Below are 9,430 nucleotides of genomic sequence, written 5' to 3'. Positions count from 1 at the left end.
CCCCCCTCCCCCCGAGTCCCGCTGGGGTCGCCGAGGCGGACGCGGCTGAAAGGCGGACTGCAACAGCAGCAGCTCTCTAATTCAGGGGTGGATGGGCATCGAGGGACAGACAGCACGAGCCCCTGGCAGCCTAGGCCAGGGGTAGGCAACCTGTGGTCCTCCAGATGTCCATGGACTACAATTCCCACGAGCCCCTGCCAGCATTTGCAGGGGCTCATGGGAATTGTAGTCCATGGACATCTGGAGGACCACAGATTGCCTACCCCTGGCCTAGGAAGAACACCAAGCAACCATTGTCTGCTTGTTTTTCTCCAGACCCCTTGAAAGGGGCCCGTGGCAATCGTGCAAGATTAGAGAGTGTATACCGGACCGGGATAGCCCAACCTTTTCAGATCCTGCAAGCCAAGGAGGATTGGCCTTGACTAGTATTTGGATGGGAGATCTCCAAGGAATGACAGGATTTGTGACAACAGACAGCCCCCTCTGAATATCTCTTGCCTTGAAAATCCTATAGGGAAACCACAAGTCAGCTATGACTCAACGGCGCTTTCCACCACTAGAGGGTTTGTATGGGCTTTGCCTCCCCCTCCCCAACAGGTGTACTGTGCCCACTGCATTTGAACATCTCTCAAGGGATGCCACATGTACAACCTACTGCAGTAGTTATCCCTTAAAATGACCAATGTAATATTTTTAAAAGATCCTGTACTATTGTTGTATAATTGTTGTTGGGTGCGAAGTTGTGTCTGACCCATCGCGACCCCATGGACAATGATCCTCCAGGCCTTCCTGTCCTCTACCATTCCCCGGAGTCCATTTAAGTTTGCACCGACTGCTTCAGTGACTCCTTCCAGCCACCTCGTTCTCTGTCGTCCCCTTCTTCTTTTGCCCTCGATCGCTCCCAGCATTAGGCTCTTCTCCAGGGAGTCCTTCCTTCTCATGAGGTGGCCAAAGTATTTGAGTTATTGGTGTATAATATCAATCTAATGAATTGTAGTAACAAAATGTCCTTTGCCAGAATCTTTAATATGTCAAGTAGTCTCTCTGCAGTAATGTAATTTTCTTTTTAAAATAAATTGCAAGTAGCCACCAACTTCAAGTGAATTTTTGATCAAATGTGTTTTCTCTAGACCCCAATTTGCCTAAATTATAAATTATTAAACACTGTAAAGGATCATTTAAAACACCATGAAAACAAAGGTCTTTGGACTCAACACAGCTGCCCACCTGAATCTTATCTGTATAATGTTCCTAAATTGGTTGCAGCAGCGATTGTGAAACCAACAACTTTTAAAAGGCACACCTACGCATGACAGGACCTATTTAAACAATTCACCAGGTCGATTGCCTACATAGAATCATAGAGTTGGAAGGGGCCATACAGGCCATCTAGTCCAACCCCCTGCTCAATGCAGGATCAGCCCTAAGCATCCTAAAACATCCAAGAAAAGTGTGTATCCAACCTTTGCTTGAAGACTGCCAGTGAGGGGGAGCTCACCACCTCCTTAGGCAGCCTATTCCACTGCTGAACTACTCTGACTGTGAAATTTTTTTCCCTGATTTCTAGCCTATATCGTTGTACTTGTAGTTTAAACCCATTACTGCGTGTTCTCTCCTCTGCAGCCAACGGAAACAGCATCCTGCCCTCCTCCAAGTGACAACCTTTCAAATACTTAAAGAGGGCTATCATGTCCCCTCTCAACCTCCTTTTCTCCAGGCTGAACATTCCCAAGGCCCTCAACCTATCTTCATAGGGCTTGGTCCCTTGGCCCCAGATCATCCTCATTGCTCTCCTCTGTACCCTTTCAATTTTATCGACGTCCTTTTTGAAATGAGGCCTCCAGAACTGCACACAGTACTCCAGGTGTGGTCTGACCAGTGCCGTATACAATGGGACTATGACATCTTGTGATTTTGATGTGATGCCCCTGTTGATAACAGCCCAAAATGGCATTTGCCTTTTTTACCGCTGCATCACACTGCCTGCTCATGTTTAGTTTACAATCCACAAGTACCCCAAGGTCTCGTTCACACACAGTGTTACCTAGAAGCTTATCCCCCATCCAGTAGGCATGCTTTTCATTTTTCTGACCCAAATGCAGAATTTTACACTTATCTTTATTAAATTGCATCTTGCTCTCATTTGCCCAGTTTCCCATTTGCCGATTTTTGCTCATTTTTACAGATATTTATAATGTATTTATATCGCATAAATTCCAAAAGAGGCAACATCCAAGCATATTTACGGTAACTGTGCAGCAATTCAACAGGTGAACATAAATGCAGTTCAACAGATAGAAAATGTTCAGAATAACCTGCAATTGCGGTAGTTCATCAGGTGATAACCAATTATTTGTAGTAATGAGACTTGTGTTTTCAAAAAACATTAAAAGACAATTCAACAATATTTGGATATAAACTGAAATTTCAGTAGTTCACCATGTGAAAGAGTCATTCATACTTGTGAATTTGTATAGTGTTAGAAAAAACAAGAGAAATGTATAATATACTAGTAATCAAGCCCGCTGTAATAAAAATACAGTGGGCGCTAGGCAAGGGAGCCCCTGGCAGTCGCGCGGAGCGCGGCTCCCGGGAGCTCCCTTGGCCAGCAGCCTGACACGTCGGAGATGCTTTGCGCCTCCCGACGCGTCAGGCCGCCGGCAAGAGAGCAACTGCGAGCCGCGCAGGGCGCGGCTCGCAGTTGCTCCCTTGTCAGCAGGGCGGAAATCAGCCAGGCCAAATCAGCCAGGCCGATGGTCTGTCCGGAGGAAGGGGCCAATCGGCACCCTTCCTCATCCCGGACAAAGCCTGCCCTAACTCCTCCCACTAAGCCCTTACAGCTTTATTTAGTCCGGGGCGCCCATGGCGCCGCGGGCTGTGTTAAGATACTAGAGATTAAGCTCGCTGTAGCCAAAATACAGTGGGCTCTAGCGGGGTGGGTGGCTGGATGAGAGGAAGGAAGGAAGGAAGGAAGGAAGGAAGGAAGGAAGGAAGGAAGTGAATGCTGGGAGGAAGGCAGGCAGGAAGGCAAGCAGGTAGGTGCCATGTAAGGGGATGGGGCAGGGGTGGGAGGAAGGGGGGGAGGGCCTGTTGGGGGAGGGGCAAGTAGCAATGGGTGGGTAAGAGTGGGGGGTTGAGTGGGGGTTGCTGGGTGGGAAAGCGGGGGATGGTGGTGGTGAGTGGGGATGGGGGCGTGGGAGATCGTGCGGGGGGGAAAGCCGCGTTTGCACCATGCGTGGCCGCAAATGCGCATGTGTGGCAATTTCTCGGATGCGTGCGTGCACGGCAGGTCCATGTGTGCGAATTTGCACCGTGCACGACTGCAAACGTGCATGCTTGGCACTCCCGCACACGTGTGAATGCGCAAAACTGCCACACATGCACATTTACGGCTGCGCATAGCATACACATGCATGCATGGACCTGCCGCGCATGTGTGTTTGCACCGGCGGCCGCGCTTCCCTCTCCCCCCCTCCCACAAAAAGAAGCTTGCTGGGCCGCAAGCTAGTCGGCCGCTTTGGCAGCCAATTTGCTTGCGGCCTGGGATGTTTCTCACTGCAGGGGTGGGCGGGGAGAGGGAGCTGCGGCCTGGTGGTTGGGGACCACTGATATACAGGATGAAGCAGAATTGTTCTCTCTTGCCCCAGAGGGACAGACCAGAATGAATGGGATGAAATTAATTCAAAAGAAATTCCATCTAAACATCCGGAAGAAGTTCCTGACAGAGTGGTTCCTCAGTGGAACAGGCTTCCTCGGGAGGTGGTGGGTTCTCCATCTTTGGAAATTTTTAAGCGGAGGCTGGACAGCCATCTAACGGCTGATTCTGCGAAGGTTCAAGGGGGTGGCAGGTTACAGTAGATGAGCGATTGGGATGTGAGTGTCCTGCATAGTGCAGGGGGTTGGACTAGATGACCCAGGAGGTCCCTTCCAACTCTATGATTCTATAAGTTTTAATTTAAACCATGAGGAGCTAATGTATTCAAGTCTTTGAATATAGTGTGCTGCTCTTCGTAACAAAACTTTCCCTGCATCTTTGTGATTATCTTTATGAGGGGTGAGCGCTACCAGTACACAGAATATAAGGTTGCTTTCACTATAGCATGCTTCCATATGGTGACTCACGAAAATGCATCCATTTTCTGAGTTCTGATCTGTGTGATGTTCTATATTCCTAGTTCTGATTAGTCTAAAGCTAATTCTTGGTGAGCAAGTATGCCAGGTGAACTGCTCGCTTTGTTCCACAATCGCTAAAAGTTAAGCCTGATCCATTGATCACACTGTTGGGAGCCTGTGGCCAAGATTATATGATTACCATTTGGAGATTGGTGATATCAGGTGATATCTTTAAACACTGATGTCAATAAGGAAGAATTAGAGGGCTGTGACCGAGGAAAGTGTTTTTACCGAAAATGGGTATTATTCGGATGCCATTCTGGCCTAGGTCCTGCTGATTAAGAGACAACGAAAAACACACTGAAAGGACAGGACACTCTTTGCTTTTGCTTTATATTTTATCATCTTGCCATTGGGATTGGTCAGTGCTTTTCTTCTTGGTTGCTCCCTTGACCATGAGATGGCTTGCTTTTGAGTAAGCATGCATGGGCCTGAGCTACTTTGGAGTAGACACAGCAGGCATGGGGCTCTTCCCAGGGCAGGGATCAGTGGGTTTGGGAAGGGTGACTTCCAAGCAAGTCTCATCACAGGGCTTGCTCCTGAGTCAGCACACACGTTACCTTACCTCTGAGTCGTCCCAGCCCACCACAATTGAATATGAGAGGTATTTACTGTCCTGGGGGGGGGGGAGGAATGTCAGCAGGGCAGGTGAAGGTGGTTAGTGCAGACCTGGCTAATGGGCAGACTGCAAAGCTGTCAAGCTTCCAGGGCTCTTTAAGGAGGTGGATTTGGAGGAAAAGCCGGCATAAAAGGTGGTTTGGGGAGCCCTTTGATGTGACTTTTTTTGTTTGTTTTAGTAATTGGGGGGTATTTTATTGCTCTTAAGCAATAAGTTGTTCCTCCGTTTTTGTTGTTGTTCAGGGCAAATTTTATGCTATGGGGATGATAACTCTATGTGTCTTCTTGCTGTTAGCTCCAATGGGAGGTGCCTTGGGGGTGGGTTTTGGAAACCATTCCCCAGAAACATCTCGAGACATAGTACGGGTTACTGTCCACCCGAAGATGGTGACTGTTTTGAACTGGGCAGCCCCCATCGGGAATGAGACCACCACCGGGGGTCTGGCTACACTTGCTTCTTCCAAACCAAGTAAGAGGCCCTGTTGTTTCTGGTTGGTTTTGAGGGGGAGACAGTGAAGGAAACTAATCTCCTCTGGAAACCGGGCCTTTCCTGCACCTCTCTTCTGTTCTTGTGTCTTTGCCATCCCCCCTTTCCTTCTTCCTCTGTACTTTTCTCTCCCAAATCCACCTGTCCCTCCTCTGACAGTGGCCCCCAGGTAAGCACCTGGGCTGCTTTTCTCAGACTGCAATTTACAGAGTGGGAAACTACTCAAGATTTGGGAGTAGAGCATGGGGAGGGACCTCAATGGGGTATAATTAACTGTTTGCAGTCCAGATATCTTTTGTAACTGCAGGAGATCTACAGGCCCCACCTGGAGGTTCAGAAGCAGAACAGATGAAGTTGCTGACAGAAAGGCTACGCCTTGAATCACAAAATCAAATCTCCTTCAATTCAGGTTATTCGTAGAATCACTCAGATTAAATATGTATAAAGATACCAGAATATGGGCTGGTTAGGATCACGTTGTCAACATTTCTTTTTTCCTCAGTGGCTTGGAATTTGTTTATCTTTCTCATAACCTTGTCCCTCTGAGAACATTTTGCAGTAGGATTATACTACCAATGTTGAAGAACTGTAGAAGAATGTAAAGACTATGTGGACAAGTTTATGAGGAAGAAAATTCCAAGCCACTGAGGAAAAAGAAATTTTGAAAACTTGATCATAACCGGTTCACGTTCTGGCATCCTTACACATATTTGATCTGAGTGATTCTACAAACAATCTGAATTAAAGGAGATTTGATTTTGTGATTCTACATGTGCTTTTTCTGTCAGCATCTTCATCTGCTTGGCTTCCAAGCTACCCTGACGGTTGTTTCTCTTTGCTCCCACTTGGGGACTTGCAGCGCTCTATTTATGACACATCCTCCCTAATTCTGGTTCAAGGCTGTGCTCCAGTTGTTGAGTTCTCAGGGATGCTTGAGATTCCTTTGTGGCCTGAATGATTCTGTGAAGGTTCAAGGGGGTGGCAGGTGACAGTAGATGAGCGATAGGGTTGGGAGTGTCCTGCATAGTGCAGGGGGCTGGACTAGATGACCCAGGGGGCTGGACTAGATGACCCTTCCAACTCTATGATCCTATGGACTTCTGCTTACTCAGTTTGAGTGTGATTTGGGCACCATTCCTGTCCCTTTTAGGCCCAAGAACCACTTCCTCACTGGATACCACCAAAGCTGCATCTGCTGCAGGGTTTGGCCTCCCCTGCTTCCAACTGCCTCTGAATATGGAGGCTCCTTTGTTCCTCCTAGGCTTGTGAGTGATATTGGGATGGAGAGAACAGTGAAGGTGGAAGGTGGCCTCCAAGGCCACCAACAGAGGTCCCTCCCTAGACTCAACTGAGGTCCCTTCCTAGACTGTAGCTACAAATCTTCAGGACTCTCCCCACCTGGAATGGGCAGCCCAATTCTGAATGCTCAGCAACATTTGTGGGGACAGCAGAATGTTCACCCTGGCTGGAAGTCTCCACCCAAGTTCCACGAAAGATCGGATCCTGTTTTGCCGCTAGTACTTGAGGGTCTTTGCTGTCCAAAATGGCTGCTCTGCTTTCTGACCCCCCAACAAATCTCTCCTTCCAAAGATCTGACTGGGGAATTTACCAGACTTTTCTGTTCAGCAGCTCTCTCTTCCAGGGACTTGAACCCTAATGGGGCATGGGGCAACCTCTGGGGCATGATCCAGGCCCCTTGATGAAGCTGAGTTTGTCTGTAGCTGGCCTCTGCCTGCATCGGGGACCCTGCCCCGGATGCTTAGGGGGAGAAGGGCCTCTCCATACCCTGCCCTCTTCCCAACACTTGGGACCTCGTTCCCAATGAGAAAGTGTAGACACAAGTGTGTCCCTGGAAGGGAGGAATCAGGCTATGGGGGAGACTAAGGGGTCCAAAGGGGTGGGAGGCACACAAGGGGGCATATTGGGATGTCTTGGAAAGGTTATGATGCTGTCTCTTTCTGTTCCAGCTGAAAAGGGTGGCGTTGACACTTACATTGTATTCTTCCTAATTTTCTGGGTCATCATTGGCTTCTGGTACTGCTACAACATGGTTACACCCTTGCTGGGAACCTACCCAGTGAGGCCACGACAAGCCGCCCTCAAGCAAGCGAAGAAGTCTTCCATGAGAAGCCAGGGCTGCTTTTCAAAAGATCGGAGGCGGCCTGTGGTGGCAGCCCGTCGAGCAAGACCCGGAAAGCTAAATAATCCTACAGATGATCTCTTGGACTTGTTGTACCAAGATCTAGCTTGAACAATCCAGCAAACCTACCAACTCCCCAAAATAGCTAGTTATGTCTACCTTCTAAATAGCTGTAGTTGGATTTCTGAGTCGAACAAATAGAGGAATGAACTTCAGGAGCTTATGCTTTTCAGATGAAGGACCTAAGCTGACCGGTGATTAGGTTTTTAAAAGACAATGTTTTTAGAGTTTTATGCATGTGTGATTTTTTAGTGTTTTGCTTGTCCACATTCAAAGGACCGCTTGTGACAAGGATGGGGGTATAGGATCCTTGTCCGTTAATGTTGCAGCTCAGAGAAGAACTGATATAGAAACCGGAATTCCACTCAACCTTGGTCACGAAATTCATGGTCCTATTTAAGGGGAACGGAGATGAAACAGGGGCGCTTCATGTCTACTCTTTCCCTCTCATTCTGGCATAGAAATAAACTGGCCTTGGGAGCCATTAGATGTCCAGCAGTTTACCTGGGAATCTGTGCCAATATGCAGTGCTTGGCCCTGAAATTTAAATCAGGGATAGTCAACCTGTGGTCCTCCAGATGTTCATGGACTACAGTTCCCATGAGCCCCTGCCAGCAACTGCTGTCAGGGGCTCGTGGGAATTGTAGTCCATGAACATCTGGAGGACCACAGGTTGACTACCCCTGATTTAAATTACTGCTTTCCTGTCTTGAAAACTAAGCCTCTTTTTCTTTAAAGGAGAATTGTTTCTATGGGATCACTTGTTGCTCCCTAGACATGGGTGGTGGGGAGAAAAGATGAAGCACACAGTATTTTCTTTCACACTGTATTCTGTAATCACACTCCTTTCCTTCAGAGGCAGAGCTTCCTCCTGTGCAGCTTAGTCGAATTCTTCTGGGGCTGGGAGAAGGCAAAAGTCCCAGCAATCAATTCTCTTAAAACTACTGCATAGGACAAGGGATTTTTGGATACTTGGGGGTCGGCCTTGCCTGCATGCATTCACTCCCAGGGTGATGTGCTTCGGCCCAGCATCTTGTGACCAGCTGAGCATGAGATAGAACATGTTCCTCTCTCTGTGATTTCCTCTCTGTGCCTCATGGCAGATTACTATCTTCTCTAATTGGGCATTTTGTGAACATTTTGTGTTTTAATTTTGGAGGGATGACATGGGCTGCAGAGAGAATTTGTCCCCACAATGAAAGGTTTCTGCTACAAAGTTCCATTGTATGCTTTCATGCATCATGCTAGCCTTGCAATTAAACAGCTATCAATTAAAAAAAAACCTATATAGTTTGTTTGCTTCTTTAAAAGGTCAGCGACTTTGGTCTCTCTTCAGGGTGCACTTTACTGTGCCTCAGTAGTTATGGTCTTAGGATCCTTACCGGCAGTACTTCTCTCTGTTGGTACTGGTGTTCCCATATAAGGTTGCATTTCTTTTCACCAATTTCTTCTTTAAAACGTGGGAGAGAGACACCCCATTTAGTGAGGGCGCTGCCACAAAAAGCACTGTCTACCGGGAATCTGAAGCTGGCTGCATCCCTGGGTTCAAATTATTTTTAAGGAGGTCAACCCCCATGTTGACTGTCTGCTACTTCACGGTAGAGTGCATGTGGACAGTTCTGGTAAAAGAGGAAGGGTTGGGTTTTGTACCTTGCTTTACTCTATCATAAGGAGTCTCAAATCAGCTTCCAATTGCCTTCCCTTTCCTCTCCCCACAACAGACACCCTGTGAGGGAGGGGAGGCTAGGAGAGCCCTGCTATGACTGAAGAAGAGTTGATTCTTAGATGCCATTTTTCTCTACCCAAAGGAGTCTCAGAGTGGCTTGCAGTCACCTTCCCCTTCCTCTCCCTCCAACAGACACCCTGTGAGGGAGGGGAGGCTGAGAGAGCCCTGAGATTCCTGCTTGGTCAGAACAGCTCTATCAGGACTGTGACTAGCCTAAGGTTAGCCA

This window comes from Paroedura picta, chromosome 13 (assembly GCF_049243985.1).
Source record: "Paroedura picta isolate Pp20150507F chromosome 13, Ppicta_v3.0, whole genome shotgun sequence".
In the NCBI taxonomy this organism is placed as follows: Eukaryota; Metazoa; Chordata; class Lepidosauria; order Squamata; family Gekkonidae; genus Paroedura; species Paroedura picta.
Note: the sequence above shows the minus strand (reverse complement) of the source record.